The sequence below is a fragment of the Bactrocera oleae genome, chromosome 5 (assembly GCF_042242935.1).
Source record: "Bactrocera oleae isolate idBacOlea1 chromosome 5, idBacOlea1, whole genome shotgun sequence".
Lineage (NCBI taxonomy): Eukaryota > Metazoa > Arthropoda > Insecta > Diptera > Tephritidae > Bactrocera > Bactrocera oleae.
Window position 1 is genome coordinate 26,882,114 of NC_091539.1, and position 22,296 is coordinate 26,904,409.

The window sequence follows — 22,296 nt, forward strand, 5'->3', positions numbered from 1 at the left end:
GTCTGCTTATCCCTTAAAACAATTGCCAATGCGCCATCAATATAATTATCCACCGCCAAGACCTATACAACCAAAACCACAAATTTCGCTGAAAAAAGACGAGTCCCAAAAGACAAGAAATATTAATTATATGAACAGACCGAACAATAATGCATTTGGAGGAAAACGACCAATTCCACCTTCAACCAAGTACACCAACCATTTAAACAGTACAGGATTAATCACATAGAACCCGCAGAAAATACTTTAACCGACACTCAACAACAAATAAAAGAAGACAATATACTTCTCAAGATGACATGTTATACAGAGAGACAATAGAATTTTCAGATATCCATTTTTTAGAACGAATTCTACTTTGCCATACTTTCAGTGTAAAGATAGTAATGGAGAAATTTTAAAATTTCTAATAGATTCATGTTCAAATAAAATTTATATTCAACGACAACTCGTTAATAATCCTATTTCCAATAACGAAACTTTTTATGCCAATTCAATAGGTGGAAATATAAAAATAACCCTCAATACTTTTATCATTTTTTTTTGAACTCAGAGACGAAAAACTTTAATTTTTTATCCTCCCAACATGGAATACTCGATAATGAGAGTTTGAAATAATTAGATACAATAATTTTAAATTCAAAAAAATATATGCTAATAAAAATTTAAATCAAAATCGCAATCAAACAACCAATTCAGTCAACAATATCGAAATTAAAACAGAACAACTTACAATGTGTCGTAATTTATGCAATATATTCCCAAACCCAGACGAAAAACTAACTTATTCTACCGTAATAAAAGCCAAAATATGAACTGCCACACAGAACCCAGTATATTCTAGGTACTACCCATATCCCATGTCACTTGAAGACGAAGTGGAAAAACTAATAGCGAAATTACTCGAAGACGGTATAATAAGACCTTCTCCATCCCCGTACAATTATCCAATCTGGATAATAGAGCACTGTGTAATCCTACAGAAAATAAAACACAACTTTTAAAAAGATGTTATTTCCCTCAAATGAATGACAAAATAAAAAAAAAAACAAGAAAAAACGTTAACTTCGGTTGCACCGAAGCTATAATACCCTTCACAAATACAAAGGCCCCTTAAATGAACTTGATTCCGAACGTTCAATTTGTATGGCAGCTATATGATATAGCGATCTGATCTGACCAATTTCTGTGGAGAATAATTTGTTGCCTTAAGCAAGAACTCGTGTCTATAAATAATAATACATGCCAAATTTCGTGAAGATTCCTCGTCAAATGAAAGAGTTTTCCATGCAAGCACTTGATTCCGATTGTTCAGTTTGTATGGCAGCTATATGCTATACTCATCCGATCTTTACAATTTCTTTGGAGATTGAATTAATACCTTAAATAGTAATACTAGCCAAATTTCGTGAAGATTCCTCGTCAAATGAAAGAGTTTTCCATACAAGCACTTCATTCCGATTGTTCAGTTTGTATGGCAGCTATATGCTATAGTCACCCGATCTGAATAATTTCTTCGGAGATTAAATTGTTGCCATTAATAACGGGACTAGTTTGTATATATACAGACAGACGGACAGATGGACAGACGGACAGACCGACTAACGGGCATGGCTAAATCAACTCAGCTCATCATGCTGATCATTTATATATATATTTTATAGGGTCTCCGACGTTTCCTTCTGGGTGTTACAAACTTCGTGGCAAACTTAATATACCCTGTTCAGGGTATAACAATGTAAAATTTCCCTAGAAAATAACTACGAAAGACACCCGATAAAACCAATTCTAAAAGCAACTCCCATTCCCAATTATCCAGCTCATATCGTTCAAAAGATCTTTACTTTACGAGTAATATAATAGTGTTAACTGCAATAGATAATCTTTATAATACAAGTATTCCCAAGCAATGTACGAAGACATTTAAGAGATCTTTTGGCAATATTTGGAATACCAGAAAAAATTTTAATAGATAATAAAAAGTCCTTTAGCTCAACTCCAATAACTTACATGTTAGAAAATCAATTTGGTATAGAAATATTTAAGACCCCACCATAAAAAGTTCAATAAATGGTCAAATAGAACGATTCCACTTAACGTTCTCCGAAATATTACGATGTACAAAGGCAGCAAATGTTCACACTGATTTTGAAGATATTTTAAACAGATCTTTATTTAACTACAATTATTCCATTTACTCTACCACTAAACGTAAGCCAGTATAAGTATTTTTTGAAAGTCGGAGCCAATCCAATAGAACTAGAGAAAGAAGAGAATATTCAAACTCCCCATAACACACAAAACTAGAACATATTTTAAATTATACAATAGTGACGATGTTATAAACGTGAAAGTAAACAAAAAATTAGGAAATAAATTAACACCCCGATATAAAAAGGAAATAGTTCTCGAAGACAAAGACAATAGAGTCATAAGGATGGCGACGATTTTTTTTAATTGGATGAGCGAAATAATTATATGAGCGAAAAATACCTGACAAATTCTAGTGAAGATCTAAGTAAATGAAAAGCGGCAAATATAAAAATTTAATTAAAGCACCATTGAATATGACTTTTGATTTAGTGGCCCACTAGTTTAACGAAATTTTCGAATTTAATTATGGTGATAATAAATGATATAAAACCAAGAATAAGTTCGTACATATCTGCATATAGTCTTGCACTGTTGCCTAAACGACAGAAATACCGAGCAGAACGACCCACCAATATTTCTTTCTCTCAGATATTCAGGTTAAATTTATTGACACAAACTACTACGTAGTGGATTAAAAATTATCAAACAAATTTTATTTGAAAAAAAAATTAATGTTGTCGCCTGTAAAAGAATGATCACATGTGAGAGAAGAACGGAGAGAGGCGCCTTTCTTCATAGTGAAAGCATTGCGCCATCTATCGTAAACTAGCCGAAACGAGTTGATTTACCCGACTACAGGTGGGGCAATTGTATAAGCAAAACGTGTGTGGGGAATAAAGCTAACAATTAGACTTGCATTTTTTACATTCCGTAGTTTTAAAAATTTAAATGTGTACTCTAATGCAAATACCACGAAAATTATTTTTTTTCAATTGCAATTATTAAAATTTAAAACAAAAATTGGGCAATATAACATGTTCGCATCTCGGAGCTATGCTATACCAAGATATATAAAACCAAAATATAATATTTTCGTTAACATTATTAGATAAATTATCATAATAATATTACCAGAGAATGATAATGAAAATTCATTTACGTTCTCTGATAATACTATATTAATTTTACGTTCTTTGTGCGTAGTTCCTAACTAAAGCATTTAGAGAGCGTATAAAATTCTTTGACTTATTAATTGCATAGATTTAGGCTGACAAGTGTTTCAACGATCACGATTGTTTCGTTAATTTTCCGAGTGCGGAAAAATCTCGTATTTACGATCTTCACTTTTACGTTGCTCAAATTTGTCTCGAAGAGTTTTGTAGGTTTTGTCTTCAATTTATTATTGTCTAAGGCAAAATCTCCGAAGAAATTGTTCAGATCGGATCACTATAACATATACATCCTACCATCCAAACTGAATGATCGGAATCAAGTGATTGTACTTCTATGGAAAACATATTCATTTGAGGAGATATCTGCAAGAAATTTGGCATGGATTATTGTTTAAGGCTTTAGTGGAATGTCGGAAGAAATTGTTCAGATTAAGTCACTATATCATATAGGTGAGGGTAGGTCGTGGGGTAGATCCAAATTCGATGAATCTCACTTGGACAGAAACGCCTTCATCTATACAGCTTTGGCAAAGAGCGTGCGACAGAATATTTAGCCGCACCGCGTGTAAACCTATTGAATAGTGTGAAGTCAGAACACCTATAAGTGTGGCGAGATTGACTTTGCTAAGAGCCAGTACGTTCGGATGACCTCTTACGGTTCACTCCGGCTTTTCTTTTCTGAGTTTCCAGAGGACAAGAGCTTTCAACGACAGACCTACATACAGAGCGACGCATTCATCAATCGGGCTGACAGGTATCCTTGAGCTTCGACCTGGCGCAACAGGAAGAGCTGATCCAAGCTTATTGCCGTAAAGGTCCCAGACCGTATTTCTAAAGTTTTTATATGGTTCTCTGACTGGACCTGCTCTGTCCAGGTTAAAACTTATATACCTATGATCAGAGAAAGAATGGTCTTTAAGAACCCTCCATTCAGAGAAGGAGCTATTTCCCTTGATGTCAAAGTGAGATCAAGGACTTCTTCCCTGCCTGCAGTAATAAAAGTGGGGATTTTATTCTCTTCTTAATATAGAGGTCTTCACTACAAATGAACTCAAAAAGTGACTCACTTCTAGCGTTTATGTCCGAGCTCCCCAGACCGTGTGCTTTGAGTTCGCATCCGAACCAATAATGACGCTCGATTTCTCACTGATTACTGTTGGCCGTCAGCAGCCTATGACTCGTCGTCCTTAGACCAGAGATGCCGTTACTGCTCAGCCTCGGCGCCTTCGGGTGCTGAAGATTAATCTGAAGGACTTCCATCGCTTAGAATTTTATCCTGAAGTGCGAGTTTTGCACTTGCACGACTCCCGACACCGACCTCCTTGAATAGCCGCTAGAGATTGAGCGATTTCACTAAACGTTAAAAGGAAGGTTTTCTCGCTGCCTTTCGTGAGGGACGATTTCGTCACTCTATGTAGTAACCCGCCCAGGTAACTGTCCGATTTTAACCTTCTTACACCCACATCCGTTTCGGTATTTTTTGTTACTAATGTCTGTAGGTCCCCACTCAGAGCTGCTTTCATTCTCGGGAAGGTAGTCACCTTTAATGGCCTCAAGGTTATCTCTGTTAAGAAGCCAAGGCGCAGGTTGACGCACGCCGTTATGGGGCACTGCGTTCAGAGCCAATCAGTGCTTATAGGGAGTCCTCTCAACCTACACCTACCACATCAACTTAATGATGACAGGAAGGACTATTAGGAGGCCTACCAAGCTTTTAACGGGACGGAGGAAGTCTCGGCATTAACCCGCCAGCCATTTCTGCAGGATGCCACTCCCTCATACTCAGGTTGTCACCTGAATACCTCGACTACCATGTCTGTGAAAGTTTTGTTTTGTAAAGGATATTATAGCTACCGTTTAACGTTAACGTTTTTTATACTCTTGCAACATGTTGCTATAAACTATAATAGTTTTGTTCACCTAACGGTTGTTTGTATCACCTCAAACTAATCGAGTTAGATACAGGGTTATATATACATACATAAATGATCAAAATGAAAAGACGAGTGGAAATCCGTGTCGGTCCGTCCGTCCGTCTGTGCAAGCTACAAGTATAAGTTGAGTAAACATTGAGATATTTTGATGAAACTTGATATACATGTTTCATTTTACCATAGGTAGATTGGTATTGTATATGGGCGTGATCGGACCATTGGCACGTCCACAAAACGCCATTAATCGAAAACCAATAAATTGCTATTGCATTAGGAAAAAGCATCTGCAGTTTTCAATTTTTTTTACGGTGGGCGTGGGCCCGCCCTCCAATAGATATAATGTGCATATATCATAAACCACTAAAGCCATAATAACCAAATTCACTCAGGGTAAATCTTTTTACCACCCCTACCGGTAGTGCGAAAATGGTTGAAGTCGGGTGACAACCCGGCCCACTCTCCATATAATGGTTTTGATTAAAACTACTAAAAGTGCGATAACTCATCAAATAAACAAGTCAGAGAGTCAGTTTACACATAGGATGGTAAAAGTAAGCTGTATGGGATCCTATACAAAACTCAAGTCTAAAAATTATCACAATCGGGTCATAACTGTTGAAGCCCTCATATACCGGAGATGTCCATGGTTGACTTTTTATCAAAATTGTCGTTCAATGTATGAGATATATAATTGGAATTCAGAGAGAATCCTTTCCTGATAATATTATTTCTGTTTGTCCGAAATGGTTTGGATCGGGTCAATACTTCTCTTAGCTCCCATATACCTAATAGAAAGATTTTCGAACTTTCGGTTGACTTTATACCGCATATATCGGCCAATATGTGAGTTATCTGAATAAATTTTTTTAACAGCGGTGCATCTGTATGCCTAAACTGAATAAAATAGGGTGAAAACTTGCCCTAGCCCCAATATTAGTATTTTTAAACAACCGGTTAATTTTACTCCTTACATATTGGTGATGGTATGTGAAGTAAAGAATAAATAAAATCGGGTCAATACTACCCCTATATCTATATATACATAAAATTATTTTCATTATTTTTACAAACCTTATGTCGGTTAGTGTGTGAGTTTAACAATGTCAAAGGTTAATGCAACGAGCTCAGACCTTTCTCTGCTCCCAATATACCCTGTAAAGTTATTACCAACTTACCAACAGCGGACTTTAAATCGTTTAGGTTGGTCGAAATGTGTGATATTTTAATGGAATTAAGTGAACAAGTTTTCTTAAAAATAATAAAATTATATTAATGATTTAGCGCTAAATATATAAGGATTTGGTATGAACCTCATATCCCTAATATAATGAATTCCCATTCTCTGGTTGGCGATCATATCTCCGGTTGAGTTTATATCACTAGTCAAATATAATAATAACAAGTAAGGAAGGGCTAAGTTCGGATGTAACCGAACATTTTATACTCTCGCAAAGTCAAATGGTATACTCGTTTGAGATTTCTTTCCGGATTGACTGATATTTTCGGTAGAAGGTCAACTATAGGCAATGGGGTCCATATATTTAGTACTTAGGGGTTTGTACAGTTTTGGTTCGATTTAGACAATTTTTGGCCGCAAGGTGGCATACTTTAATTGCATTATTCACGCAAAGTTTTACCCCGATATAATCATTGTTACCTGATTTGCATAGTGGAAAGTGAAAGAATCAGATGGAATTGAAAATGGTGTTACATGGGAAGTAAGCGTGGTTGTAGTCCGATTTCGCCCATTTTCGCACTATGACATAGAAACATGAAAAGAACGTTATGCACCGAATGTGGTTGAAATCGGTTGAGCAGATCTCAAGATATGGGTTTTCACCTAAAAGTGGGCTGTGCCACGCCCACTGTCTAATTTTGAACGCGGTTCCTATAAAGTCATCTTATACCATTTTAGAGATAAATTTTAATGTCTCTGGCGTGTTTAGTGCTGGATTTATCGCGCTTTTAGTAGTTTTTAACAGTACCGTTATATGGGGAGTGGGCGGAGTTGCAACCCGATTTCAACTTTTTTCACACCGTCAATAGAAGTGCTAAAAACATTTGGTGCTTGTGAATTTTGTTATTATAGCCTTAGCGGTTTAGGAGATATGCACATTAAACCTATTAGAGGCGGGACCACGCCCACTTTTTAAAAAAAAAGTTTTAACTGCAGATGCCCCTCCCTAATGTGATCCTGTGTACCAAATAACAGTCTTGTATCTTATTGCGGAGCTTAGTTATGGCAAGTTATTTGTTTTTGATTAATGGCATTTGTGGGCGTGGCAGTGGTCGGATTACGCCCATCTGCAATACCAACCGTCTCACGGTACCAAGAAACATGTCTACCAAGTTTCATAAAGATATCTCAATTTTTACTCAAGTTAGAGCTTGCACGGACGGACGGACAGACAGTCACCCGGATTTCAACTCGTCTCTTCATCCTGATCATTTATATATATATACAAACAACCGTTAGGTGAACAAAACTATTATACTCTGTAGCAACAGGTTGCGAGAGTATAAAAATAATTGATTCTATTTTATAATGGTCAGTACAGATAAACATTTAAATATAAGGTGAATATAAACCACAAAAATTAGAAATATTTTTATATCATTGATTTTATCGTCAAAATTGATTTTCCAGACTTTTAAAATCTACTACTCCCACATAATTAATCGAATAACTACTAATTCTAATCCATTTAGTTTTTTCAAATAATGCTTGTTGAATTCTTATGCAACATTTTTTGATACAAAGTTTTACAACCCCTCAAAGATTTCCCCTCCGAACTTATCACTTCTTTACTTGTTATTATTTAAATGGGATGTAGTCATGGTTGTAATGCGATTTCGCCCATTTTCGCACTGTGATATAAGGATACAAATACGAGTATAATAATATACACCAACTTTAATTAATGGTACATTACACTGATTCCTATGAAGCTCTTCTGTATCATTTTGGATGTGAAATTTTAGGCTCCTGACGTAATTAAACTTTTAGTAGTTTTCAACATTAAGGTTACATGAAGACGAGGTTATGATCCGCTTTCATAAATTTTCGCACTGTATGAGGAAATTTCAGTAAAACTTGTTCTTAGTATGTTTGATTGATTTAGCTTCACCGGCTTGCGAAACATACACATATTTTCATAGGGTTTTTTGCATTCACTGGATTTATCTTGCTGTGTCGATTATCACTTTATGTAATTTTGATCACTCTTACTGCAACCGCACAGGACTTGCAATTGAGAAATTAATGAAGAATACTTATATACTAAAAGTAATGAACACAGATTTTTAACGAGGCTTTTCAAAGGCGTAGAGAGTACTGAACAAAAGCGACTACAGTTACCTGTGCAACTAACGTTTGCAATCAGTACCATACATATTAAGCTTAGGGTAAATTTTTGGAATTATCGTATATTTAAAAAAAAATTGATTAAATAAAATATTTTAGAACATGTTTCTTGTCTCTTTTTAACTTTTTCTGTGAATAACTCCTACCGTAAAGAGTGACAGGATTAACCGTCCTTTAGTTGTGAAACTATTGAAACAACAACACAGAAATTAAAAGAATTTTAAATTTTTCATTTGAAATAAGAATACAAATACCGTTGCCTTTTAATAATTAACTTCTGAAAATACAAAAATGTATATACATATGTACATAAGTATGTACATGACAGCCAAAAATGTGAAACATGTGCGAAAGAATTAGTATTCGAATTTCGCGTTTCCAAATCATCGCCTTTTCAATGGATAACAGCTGTGTGGTATAACATAATGTTAGGCAAAGCACACTTCGTACCACCCCAATTTTAACCCTGCAAATGAAATTCGTAAAATGTAAATTTTTCAAGTGTTCTCATATCACTTTGCGCCATCTCATATTCAATATATAAATATACACATCTATCTCATTTCTGATTGCTTTAAAATTTCTCTACCACCCATTGACTTAAAGGGTCCACTTAAGTAGAGTATGTAACACTTATTGATTCACATAAAAATACTGCAGTTTTTCCTACAAAAAACCGGAGGAATCGGCAAAGGATATAAGAAAAACCGAATTATCAAAACTGATTAATCAGTTAGTAAAAGAATGTCAAAACGTGGTTTTGCTTCTAATTCAGAGAATAACGGCTAATATAACAGCTTTGTTAAATCGAAACAAATTAAATATATCAGAATTTATAAGTATAATATATACAATTCTAGAACAACTCTATCTTTATACAGATAATCTTTAGTATATATTACGTAAAATACTATTAACTATTTAAGAAGAAAACAAATCTAACATTAGTATGAAAATAACTTTTATAAATTTTTATTTCTGGCCATTGTTTTTTGATATATTTAATTTCTACCTTTATGGTATTTTTACAAAAGTTTGAGTAAATAATAACGTCTCATTGTTACAGAATGAATAAAAACTAGATTATAAATTCGACTACTTCATAAAGAAAAAAACTTAAGTTGTAAATCTACATTTAAAAGTACTTTGAAATGCATATATGTAATTAAATTTTATGGAAAGAAGTAAAAATAAGTTCACTTTTAAATTGAGACCATTTCACCCCCACCCGTTGCCCTTGTTTATTTTTAACGCAGCTAAATATTGTTTGTACCATATTATTGCGTTAACTAAAGCCTACACCAGCAAATGATTTCTTTTCTGTTTTCTAAGCTTCTTCCAGCATTTTTTGTTCTTAAAATAAGTAGAAGGTAAAATTAAGTCTGGTCGTCGTCTACGCTAAGAGCATAATGAGTCTCTAATTGACGGCAGACATCGGTGTGGTAGCTGCTACTACTAAGTATACGAGTATATGTATATAACGGTATATGCTTACATTGTATGCACGTCGCCATAGTGGCAGCTGCTGCTTCGGCAATAGCACGGCACCTTGTGCAGGCGAATAAATTACTTCCTCATAATGTTCCGCGTCCTCCGCAAGTTGAGAGCGCGTGCAAACGTATTGGCAAAAGATGTTGTTGCTAAGATTGCCGCCAACGTTGAATATTTTTTCAAGGTCGCCAGCGTTTATTTTTTATTTCTTGCTCTTTGAATGAAAAAATAAAAACTTTTTGTTTGTAAAGAATAAAAAAGTAAGAAGTGTCAATGCTCCCCTTTGCTCTACATAACGCTGGGCTATGAATGTTAAGCGCGCGCGAATTTTTAAACGAGATAATAAAACCAAGAAGCAACAAGTTATGGAAATTTTCAAACATTTCAGCGCTTACATACTAATTTAATGTCTACTTGTATATATGTATGTAAAAATGTCCATAGCGCTTATTTATGTACAAACATACATAGGTACATATACAAGTACTCAGGCATTTAAAATGTAAGACAGTTGGTGGTATGTGCTTCCGTACGGAATAAATAGGAGCAATCTTAACTTTTACGTAAGTTTATTTACTTTTCTGGCTTTAAAGAAAATATCACTTTGTGCATACATACATATGTATGTATGTATATTGTGTGAAATTAAAAATAGGTGCTAATTTGGGCATTAATTAAACACACGATATAAATATTTATGTCCGTGGTTTTGTAACAAAATGCGAGATAGAAGCAATGAGCGAATTGAGCTTATCGGGACTGCGAAGCAAATTAAAGGCTTACCTTTTGTTGACAACCTTCCGTGCCCCATTTACATCATCATTTCACTCATTATATGAATTTTGAGTGTTCCGTAATGCCATCAAAGCTACAGCAGTTTCACTAGCAGATAAGTAGTCGCCATTTGTTAATCTTATTTAGTGTCTGGGAGTCGCCATTGGAAAATCTAATTCTAAAGTCCAATACTTTAAACATGAATATAAAAGCAATTCCTTCTCATTTAATTTATATTTAAATTAAATTTCTAAGTAATCGGTGGTATGAGGGATATATGTATGTTATAGTATATTTCGACATTTTAAACTTAATAACAGTAAGTTGATTTTTCTACCTGTTAACACAACATCCGTTTTCAAATGTTGCTACAGATTCAATATTATCAAACATATTTTGACAAGAGTAGAAGTCATTTCAATAACTTTCAAAAACATTAGACTTTTTGGAGATTGTTTATTTTATTAAGACTGCATAAGTATAGTACAACGTAACGATGGAAATAATTAAAAACAGTTTTTCAAAAGCTCGTTTTCAAAAAAGTGTGAGTAAAATTTCTGACTCCGATGCAAAGGACTATATTCCCATATCGACGTTATCGGCTTTAATAAAACTTAAAAAAAAAAAATCAGCATAGTCAGCGTTCGAACGACTTTTTGTGAAATTTTTTATACAGAAGACAGTAATATAGACATTGTAACTGATGGAAATGTTATTGAGGAATTATCTTAGAAATCTAATTTATTTAAGAAGAAGTGTTTGTATATTTTAGTTAAAATTTTATTCGTGCACTCCTATAAGCGGTGTCACTGTATATGTATATAAAACTTACGTGTTACGTTTTCTCCGGTCTCACTATGTTCAGTTTGATTCAAATTAAAAAAATAGCATATATTATATTTCAATAAAGCAATTCGCAAATAAAAAATAAATAGCAGAAACCGGACAATAATAAAAATAATAAAAAATAAAAGAAATGTCATAATTATTATAATTCAGATATTTTATGAGAATTTACAAATATTGTCTCATTATTCAATCGATAATTTGATATTAATCTGTGAAGTAAGCATTTATGTACATACAAGTATAAAAGCATACAAGTAAATACATGCCAAATTTCACATGCGATTCCCCTGGTGCATCCATTCAATAAAATAAAAGTTAAAATAGCGCAACTCATTGAACACTTTAGTAGACTTTATTCAATATTTTATACTATCAAACGATTCCAAATTTATTCATTTGCCAGTTTTGTCACTTTAGTAAAGAGCTGATTCAAATATTGGTTTTGTGTATGTTCGAAAAGACGAAAATCCCATCAGATTCTGTGACACCATTGAAAAAGAGCAAAAATCAGTATGAAATAAATGAAAATTAATTAAAGTAGAAGGATACCAAACATGATTGAATTCCATTATCGATTCCATTGAATAACGAATATTAAATTTATTTGCAAAATTTTTTAAAGAACTCCTGAAAATATTTCTCTGTCTTAGCTTCCTTCAATTTGCAAGAGTATGAAATGTTTGGTTACTTGTTGTAATACATTCATTTTTCGTCATTATTATTTAAAAATTCTTCCAATCATAATTACAAATGTAGTATTAGAATTACTAAGATATAAGTAATCAGTTAGTTTGCTCATAACCTAGCAGATGGGTAAGATGTGCTGCAAAGTTGATATTTATACCCAAATCCTTAAGTAAAATTAATTAGTCAATTTAGCGGAGCGGAATACAAACCTGCGTCATGTTTATTTCGATTTCATTACAGAAACATAAAAACAACAAAAGGGAAAACTAAAAACCCAACATTCATAAACAGTGTAAAAAGACAACCTGCTTTCTTGTCACAAAAGGCAAATGACAGAAAAATTTATGATATTTCAATGTATCCACAATCCATGTATAAATAATTCTTATGGCAAATAAAATCATTCAAACCAATAAATGTGATGTTACAGTTGCACCTGTTTGTAAAAAAACAGCAAAAATATGTACTATATTCTATGTATCGTTCTGTCAGATTAATTATTAACTTAATTTAATTGTATGTAGCTAATTTAATTGAATTTCAAAATCAAAAACAAAAGAGAGAAGAACATACGTTCATCTAAATACACACGATACGACATATACGATTACACTTTTTGAACATAGGCATACATTATATGTATGTGCCCTTCGTCCTATCAGTATTCGGTATTCTGAGTTTGAATTTTAATATTCAATTGTTGCACCTGATTATTGCTGCTTCAGTGGATGTGTGCGTTAATTTTCATTCGAAAATACTTCCTGGATATATTCAGTTATATTACGTGAGAAAAATGAATTGTTAGGGAAGGATATATTTAGTATCAAACATCTCGAATTACATTGCGGAATATCACCCTTGGCACCTTTGCTTTCTTGAGAACGAGTACTGTGCATGCTAATATAATATAACGGAAGGGTAAATGCGCCAAAAATTACAGATTGCAAAAATAAGTATCGCTACAATTTACATGGGCAATAATTTGTAGCAAGCTGTCAATTCAAATGCGGAGGACATGCATATGCACGAATGTCTGTTGGTAATTAAAGGTTTGCACATTTTGCATTATGCATGCGCATATGTTCAATGCAAGGATATTAGAAATGCAGTAATCAATCGAATGCATTGCAAATTCACGAGTTTCCACGTATGCCCGTGAAAATGTGTATATATGAATTAGCATTGCTTTCTCACAATAGGGAAAATTTTACATATGTACATAAAAATAACGGATGCTTTATAAACGAGAAAAACTCCGAGCTACAAATTAGAATAAGCTGCGGAGAAAAATAGTTGTTGAGTTGAGCCTTAAGATGCCCGCTCATGTAATGAAATTTTACGCAGTTCAAATAAGGTTCAAATCTCCATACCCGCGGCGTACCGGGTGAACCCCTATAAAAAAAAATAAGGATAATTTGATTACGGTTTACCATAGTGTGATGCATATATGTATGTAATGCAACGCAGTGTGGTTCTTTAACTTTCCTATATTTTGTGATCCACGTGCGAAGGTACGATTGCACAATGTTATGAAATAGTGAGGCATCAACTAATATGCACTGAAAAAGGACTTTCCGAATATGAATACTCTTTCTATATTGAAAATCTTACGAGTTTTGTTGCAATTTTAATTATCACATTAATTTAATGATAGCGCATAAAGAAAATTCGATGCAGAAGTCTTGAAATCATATCGTCATAAATGGAAAAAATATACAAAATAGAAAGCGCCTATTATTAAATAGATACTTTTGAATTTCAAAAAATCGATTTTTTTTTATTTACACGCCGAATATATACAGTGCGTTCAAAAAATAACTTTTTCGTCACATTTATTGGGAAAAAATGTTCCAATTATAGAAAATACATTGTTCTGTTATAGCTGACGTTTATTCTACTCGCTCCATTCCCCCGTTGTCCAGATATGTTCGAGTAGCCGAATAAAATCTTTTGTTTGCGTTAAATGATTTCTTGATATTTTGGTTTTCATTAAAGCCCAAATGTTCTCTATTGGTCTGTCGTATGGTGGTGGCCAACCTGAAGTAACAATATGATTTTCTTGTTTCCGTTAAGTGAAGAGCCTGCTATATACATATATATATCTCAGGAGTACTTGTTCGATTAGGTGCGTAAGGTAGAGCAAAACATACGATCGAACTATCGATGATGGTATCTATAGTTTTAATTTCGTCTCACTATCGATAGTTTATTTTGACTATCAATGGCTTATGCCTTAACTAGACTTACCAACAATTTTCATAATATTACAAACTTTCACTTAATAAAGCTACATGATATAGTCTGGTAATACCAAATGTGAGTCTCATTTAGGATAACATCCCAAGTCACGGCTACGGAATCTCCAATACATTGAAGGAATTAACTTGGAAACAACACACCGTGCAACTCATAAGCCTAATGCGTAAGAAAAGGATGGACGATCACATGTATACACAAGTTTCGGTTAAAATTGTCAATTGAGCCTTAAGAAACTCATAGAAACTTTATCAGACATCTCTAATAGCGCTATTGGGTAATTAACCAGTGATTTCCTCGTTAAGTAGCTTGCAGGGATGGTAGCCTCAAAATCACTTTTCATTTTTGGCATAGTTGCGCGCATGTGGTTTTAAATTCTGAACTAAAATAATAAACAAATAAAAAAAATTAACTATTTTTTACACGTTAATTAGGTGATGGATGTGTTAGAATGTTCTGAATTGCTGGATGCACATAACTTCAGTTATTCACCAGGTAAATGAAACATATAACATGAACAGCAAAATGATCGAATGTCCCAATATATATACTTGTACATATATACACATACACACACATTCGAAGGCATTAGTCTGCCTACGGTGCACATAAACAATATCTCGTTAATTAATTTTAATTTTACAGAGTCGGAGAGAATGTTTAGCTGGATTACTAATATATGATAGGAGAACAGCACTAAAGGCTAAAAACGTCAACAAATTATTATCTTTTAACAAAAACAAGTGCATTTTTGAATAAAATGTACCTTTTTATAACTCGTCAACTCTCAGAGCAGTTTATATAGTAGCTACGACAAGTTTTCACCAGATTTTATCCAATTTAGGCGCAAAGATACACTGTTGTTAGAAAACACTCCCACGCAATATTTATTTAAGATAACTCACAAATTGGCCGATAAATGCGGTATAAAGTCAGCTCCAAGTTCAAAGATCTTTCTATTGGGTATATGGGGGCTTACTTCCCATTAACACGATTCAACCCAATTTTGACAGAAGAGCATTTTATTATCAAAGAAACATTCTACCCGAATTTCAATATTATAGCTCATTGATTGACCGATATTTTCGGTCTCTCGTCAACTCGTCTCGTACCTTTATATAACGCCATATATATCTCGATTAGTTTTAGGTGAACAAAACTATTATACTCTGTAGGCACTATAACATAGTATTATATAACATTGTATAAAAATCAAACTCACCGAATGACACATTTTGTCAGAGGCCCGCCGCAGATCAAATACTAGATCGCAGGAATGAAATTTTTTTTCAAAATGAGTCCCCCATTATTAAAGTATAGAATATTCCGAAAATATATATAATTTTTATTTATTTATTATATAAAATGGTTGGCAAAAATCCTCCGCTGAACCCTCCACGAGGGTGCCGACTGGAAATAGATACCACAGGTTCACGTCGTTAGTAGTGAGGTGTCTAGCTAAGGTCAGGCTTCCTATCTGGGTGTTCGGTACTCTTCGATAGTGCAGCATCCAGATAGGAGGTCTTACCATGGTAGGAGGTAAGGGGCTGGATCAAGGTGTCATGCGACCCGTGCCGAAGATCAACCTGGCTGGGGGCCCTTAAATAGCCCAGTCTCGCACGGAGCTTACGGATACCTGGCGCCCTCCGTAATAAGATAGCCTTACTTGCGTAGCGGGGGCTATGCGCAAGCGGACATACTTTCCCCTACACTCGTGGGTCCAAAATATGAGCCAAAACATTAACATGATAAATAAAAACAAAAAGGAGTCCGGACCTCCTTCAAAAAGACCGGAGGGAGCGGGTTGCTCCCAGAGAAGAGCAGCGTTTGGCACGAGCTCGACAACAGCCAGAGCGAGGACAGGAGCGAAGCTTGGTCCTGGAGCAAAGGCGAATACTAAGGGGGCAGTAGCCAAGGCTGGCGCCACAAAAACAGCAACGCTGGAGGCAGCCCATACCAACCCCTGTAGCCAAAGCTTGGCAGCCAAGCAGGAGAAGGTGGGAGATGCTAAAAGCGAAGCTGCCAGTAGTGGGTCAGCCAGAGAGTGGCCTTCCTTCAGGATTGATGACCCGGCAAAAGCAAAGTATGCAGAGAGGCGACGCGCTGCTTACCTGTTGAAGAAGGTGGAGCTGCAACCGCCAAGCAATGAGGAGCTCACAAAGGAGCTCCAAGAATCCATTGATTGCGCGAGAGCTGTCCTACCTAACTTCAAACTAGAAGCGCCGGTAGTGGCAACAAAAAGACAAAGGTCCGCTGAAGAGGCTAAGCCGTCAGCAAAGAGACCGAAAACTAAGGGCGTGACGCCCGTAAGATCTTTTGCTGATGTGGCCCGAAACCGCATTGTCATTGGTGTGCTGGATGAGGGTGATCCCGAAGGAAAAATCCCCAGAGCCCAATGGAAATGGTATCAAGGGCAAATAAAGATGATAGCGTGTGACGACGAGAGATCGGTCCAGCTATATAAAGCAGCAATAGCTAAAGTGGGAGAGGTCTACCCCGGAGCCAAATTGGTGGCGGTAGACAGGAAAGATATCCTATCCCGACCGAGAGCAAGGGTATGGATCCCGGCTACACCATCGCAGCCGGACCAAATAATGCAGCTCATAAGAGCCTGCAACCCAAATCTGCCAACGGAGGGATGGAGATTCGTCAAGGCCTTTGACGACCCCGCAGCAGAATCTGGAGTGGAGACGAAGCGAGCCACAATGCAGATTCTGCTGCTTCTAACAAAAGAATCCGTAGAACCGCTAGCGAAAAGTGGCGGAGAGATCAACTACGGATTCACAAAAGTAAAGGTCATGACCTACAAATCAGACGCCGATGCAGGAGAAAACTTGGCATCGGAATCGGAGTGCGAAGTCGAGGAAGATCCAGTGGAGTCCTCGAGCGACGCAGAGATCACGGATCAAGGTGAGTGTACTTCGGGGTCTGAACTTGCGGACAGACTCTCTAAACTCTACACTGAGAGTGAGCTTTTAAGCGACTCTCATGATGATGCAGAGAAGACCATAACTAATGCGTCTTCTCCAAATTAATTTACACCACAGCAAACTAGCGTCTCTAGCCCTAGTTAACCGCATGGCAGAAGAACGGCCTGACTTTGTCCTCATTCAGGAGCCATGGGTTAACGGAGGGCGTATCTGCGGTCTGAGGACACCAGGTTACAATCTATACGCGAATGGTTGTGTAGGTAAGCCAAGGACATGTATATTGGCTAACAAAAAGCTTAATGTCTTTTTATTACACAATTACAGTAGTAACGACACTACGGTAGTAAGCTGGGAGACGAGCAAGAGGAAATACCGGCTCGCATCATGCTACATGCCGTACGACGAGGTAGCAGTACCATCGCAGCTGTTCAAGGAGCTGGTACGAGACGCCGAAGCATCCAAGTGTTCGATCATACTTGGATGCGACTCCAATGCGCACCATAATCTATGGGGAAGCACGGACATTAATGAAAGGGGTGAGTTGCTCTTTAATTATCTAATAGGAAGTAAGCTTCTGTTATGTAACAAAGGTAGTACGCCAACATTTATAACCAGAAACCGACAGGAAGTATTAGATATAACACTGGTATCGGAAGAACTGGTGGATAAAATAACACATTGGAGGGTATTGGAAGAACACTCCTTCTCAGACCACCGCTACATTGAGTGTATAATTGAAGAAAATGTAGTTAGGGAAGAGAAATTCAGGAATCATAGGAAAACGAACTGGCAGATGCACATGCAGGAGCTAAAAAAGCGTATTCCTATGATTCCACCATTCCAACCGGAAAAGAAAGAGGACCTAGACATCCTTGTTAAACGATTCACAGAGTCTTGTCGTCAAGCACTAGAGGTAGCTTGTCCATTAACACACAGTAGGGGAAGAATTAGACCTCCTTGGTGGACCCCAATACTTAAGAACATGCAGAGGAATTGCAGAAGGCAATTCAATTCTGCCAAACTATCCCAAGAAGATATAGAGTGGGATAACTATCACAACCACCTTCGGGCATACAAAAAGGAGGTAAGAAAAGCAAAAAGGAATTCGTGGAAATCTTTTTGTAGCGATATCGAAGATACAGCAGAAGTGTCCCGACTGAGAAAGATAATGACACAGTCGAAACACAGCATCGGATACCTTCAGAAGCCAGATCACAGCTGGACGGAATCCAGTAAAGAGACTCTGGGCCTACTAATGGACACTCACTTCCCAGACAGTTCCGAGAACCTCACAGGGGGGCATATAATGGGGAGTGAAGTAAGCTCAGAGACCCCTCCGCTAGACATAGTGTCAGATGACAATGTTTATTGGGCAATAGGCAGCTTCAAGCCTTATAAAACGCCGGGACCAGACGGTCTATTCCCGGCCCAGTTACAGCAATCCTTGAGCTACACAAAAAACTGGATAACAACCATGTTTAGAGGGGCGCTGAAATTGAACTATATTCCCTCGACATGGAGGGAAGTTAAGGTGATATATATCCCAAAGGCGGGCAAAAGCTCACATATTAATCCAAAGGATTTTAGACCAATTAGTCTTTCATCATTTCTTTTAAAAACGCTGGAAAGACTAATAGAAATACATATAAAGGACATACTAAACCCAAGAAAAATGGCAGTTTCGCAGCATGCGTACTCGAAGGGTAGATCCACAGAAACGGCATTAAGCTCAGTGGTAGCAGAGATTGAAAAATCTCTGGAAATAAAAGAATACACCCTCGTAGCCTTCCTAGACATAGAAGGTGCCTTTAACAACATCCAGCCAAAGGCCATATTGAGCGCGCTTAAAGATCTGGGCATATCTGAGCCTCTCCGGAAATTAATTGAACAGATGCTCTTGGGCAGGTCAATTATTTCAACGCTGGGAGCTTCAACGATGTACAGATCTGTCCGAAGGGGTACACCCCAAGGAGGCGTGTTATCCCCACTTCTCTGGGTCCTGACAATGAATAAAATGCTTGTGGACCTAGAAAAGAAGGGGATACATGTTGTGGCCTATGCTGATGATGTGGCAGTCTCGGATAGGGGCAAGTTCCCGAACACCCTCGCTAGTCTCCTGCAGACAATACTAAACGAGATTAATCGATGGGCCGTATCATGCGGACTGAATTTAAATGCTAGCAAGACAGAACTAGTATTGTTTACTAAGAAACACAGTACTCCCGAAATCACGCCGCCATTTTTAAATGGCACCAGGCTAACGATAGGGGATAAAGCAAGCTACTTGGGACTAATTTTGGACAGGAAGCTTTCTTGGAAACAAAACCTGGAAGCGAGGGTAAAGAAAGCTGCTACAGCGCTTTACACATGTAAAAGAATGCGGGGGCCCAGGTGGGGACTGACACCTCGGGTGGCTCACTGGCTGTACACAGCAATTGTAAGGCCGATCATGACCTACGGGATAGTAGTATGGTGGCCAATTACAGAAAAGCATGGAAAGTATACAAAGAGCAGCTAGTATTTGCATCAGTGGAGCTCTCAGAACTACGCCAAGCCAGGCACTCAACATAATTTTACACTTGCTGCCAACAGACTTATATTGCAAGCAAATGGCAGCGAAGTCAGCTCTAAGACTGCGGGAAGCCTCCCTATTAGTCGCCTGTAACAAGGGACATTCTAGGATACTTAGGAAGTTCCCGGTTCTTCCCATAACTACGGATTTTCGCAATCCGGTGGAGCTAAACCTAAATCCGGTCCTCAATATTACCTTTCCCTCCAGAGAGGAGTGGGAACGGGATGTAGTGGACAAGGAAGAAGGGATTAGCTTCTATACGGATGGTTCCAAACTGGATAACCGAGTAGGCGGCGGTGTCTTCTCGGCTAAATTAGATACCAAAATCGCCTTCCGGTTACCCGACCACTGTAGTGTCTTCCAAGCAGAGGTCACTGCAATTAAAGAAAGCCTTCTTGTACTAACAAAAAGCGTAATAACAACAAGAAGTGTATTTATATATACAGACAGCCAAGCGGCTTTGAAATCTCTGATGTCTCATAGGATTTCGTCGAAGACAGTGAAGGATTGCCATGATCTTCTGGCGGATCTGTCATCCTATTTCACTATAAATCTGCAATGGGTTCCAGGACACAGTGACATCCCTGGTAACTGCGTAGCAGATGAACTAGCCAGAGCAGGCACCACCCTACAACTAGATCCTGGTAAGGTGGACATAAATATGCCTCTGGCTACGTGTAGATACCTAATCGACAAACATGTCATTAATATAGCCGAGTGTCAGTGGAATCAATCCCTGACCTGCTCAACCAGCAGGCAAACGTGGCAAGAATGGAATATGAGCCGCACATGCCGACTATTAAAATTCAAGAGGAATGATATAAGAACTCTCGTAGGAGTACTAACAGGCCACTGTCTAATAGGCAGACATGCAAGTAGACTTGGCGCGCCATATATCGACTATTGTAGAAGCTGTCAGGAAGTAGAAGAGGAGGAGACCATTAGACATCTTCTATGCGATTGCGCAGCACTATATAGGAAAAGAATCGCAACCATGGGTCGTGGGTTTCTTGACGACGTCTCGGAGGTTGCACAGATAAAACTTGTCACACTGATGAAGTTCATCAGAAGTACGGGGTGGTTCAGAGAGGAACCAGTAGAGTGAGGGGATCACAGTCCCAGTGGTATCACAATGGGCCTCCTAAAGGCCTAAGTGTGTCGAATGACAGCCACTTTACCTACCTACCTACCTACCTATTATATAAAATACCACTTCAAAAACATTCAAGTATTTTTTTTTTCAAACACCATAAATACATAAAAAAACAAGTAAGGAATTTCTAAGTTCTTATTTTATACTCTCGCAACTTGCAAGGGTCAAAGCCCGGGAAATTACTTCAGGTGTTGACAAAATTTTATATTAAAGGAAGTATTGATCCGATTCAACCTATTTTTGACACAAAGAGAGTTTCAATTATTTATTTTATTATATGAATTTCAATTATATATCTTACACTTTGACCGATATATTCGGTCTCTCGTCAACTATAGGCACTGGGGTCCACATATTCAGTACCTAGGAGCTTGAACAGTTTTAGTTCGATTTAGACAATTTTTAGTCACAAAGTGACATTTTTTAAACGCATTATTCACGCAAAGGTTCCCCGATCACCGTCTAATTTTGAACGCGCCTGCTATAAAGTCATCTCATACCATCCCACAGATAAAATTTAATGTTTCTGACGTGTTTAGTGCTTGATTTATCGCGCTTTTAGTAGTTTTTAACAATACCGTTACATGGGGAGAGGGCGGGGTTGTCACCTGGTTTCACCCATCTTCACACTGTCGACAGAGGTGCTCTGTAGCAACAGGTTGCTAAAGTATAAAAAGGTTAACTTCGGCTGCCCCCAAACTACACTTGGCATAACACTCTTCACAAGTGTAAGTATAACTAAATCTGAAACCGGCCAACTGTTTGTATCCAATGGAAAATATTTTGCTTCTTTCTAGCCTTTTTTTTTGATATAAACTACCTTCAAATCTTATAAAGGTTACTTAATAAGGAAAAAATCTTTAATTTGATTTTGATCGGTCAGTTTAAATGGCACCTATATGCTGTAGTGGTTCGATCGGAACACTTTGTTCGGAGATTGTAATATTGCCTTTGACAATAATCTTTGCTCGTATATATCGTAGTCATATTTATTATTGTCAAATAAAAGAGATTTGCATA

General features: G+C 36.9%; 1 long non-coding RNA gene across 1 annotated transcript; it reads left to right on the top strand.

Annotated features, from left to right (window-relative positions):
• The first annotated feature begins 17,166 nt into the window (after nucleotides 1-17,166).
• Nucleotides 17,167-18,117, top strand: LOC138857529 (uncharacterized). The gene is made up of 2 exons (XR_011396627.1): nucleotides 17,167-17,811; nucleotides 17,876-18,117. It is a non-coding gene; the product is annotated as an uncharacterized lncRNA (long non-coding RNA).
• The last annotated feature ends 4,179 nt before the right edge of the window (nucleotides 18,118-22,296 follow it).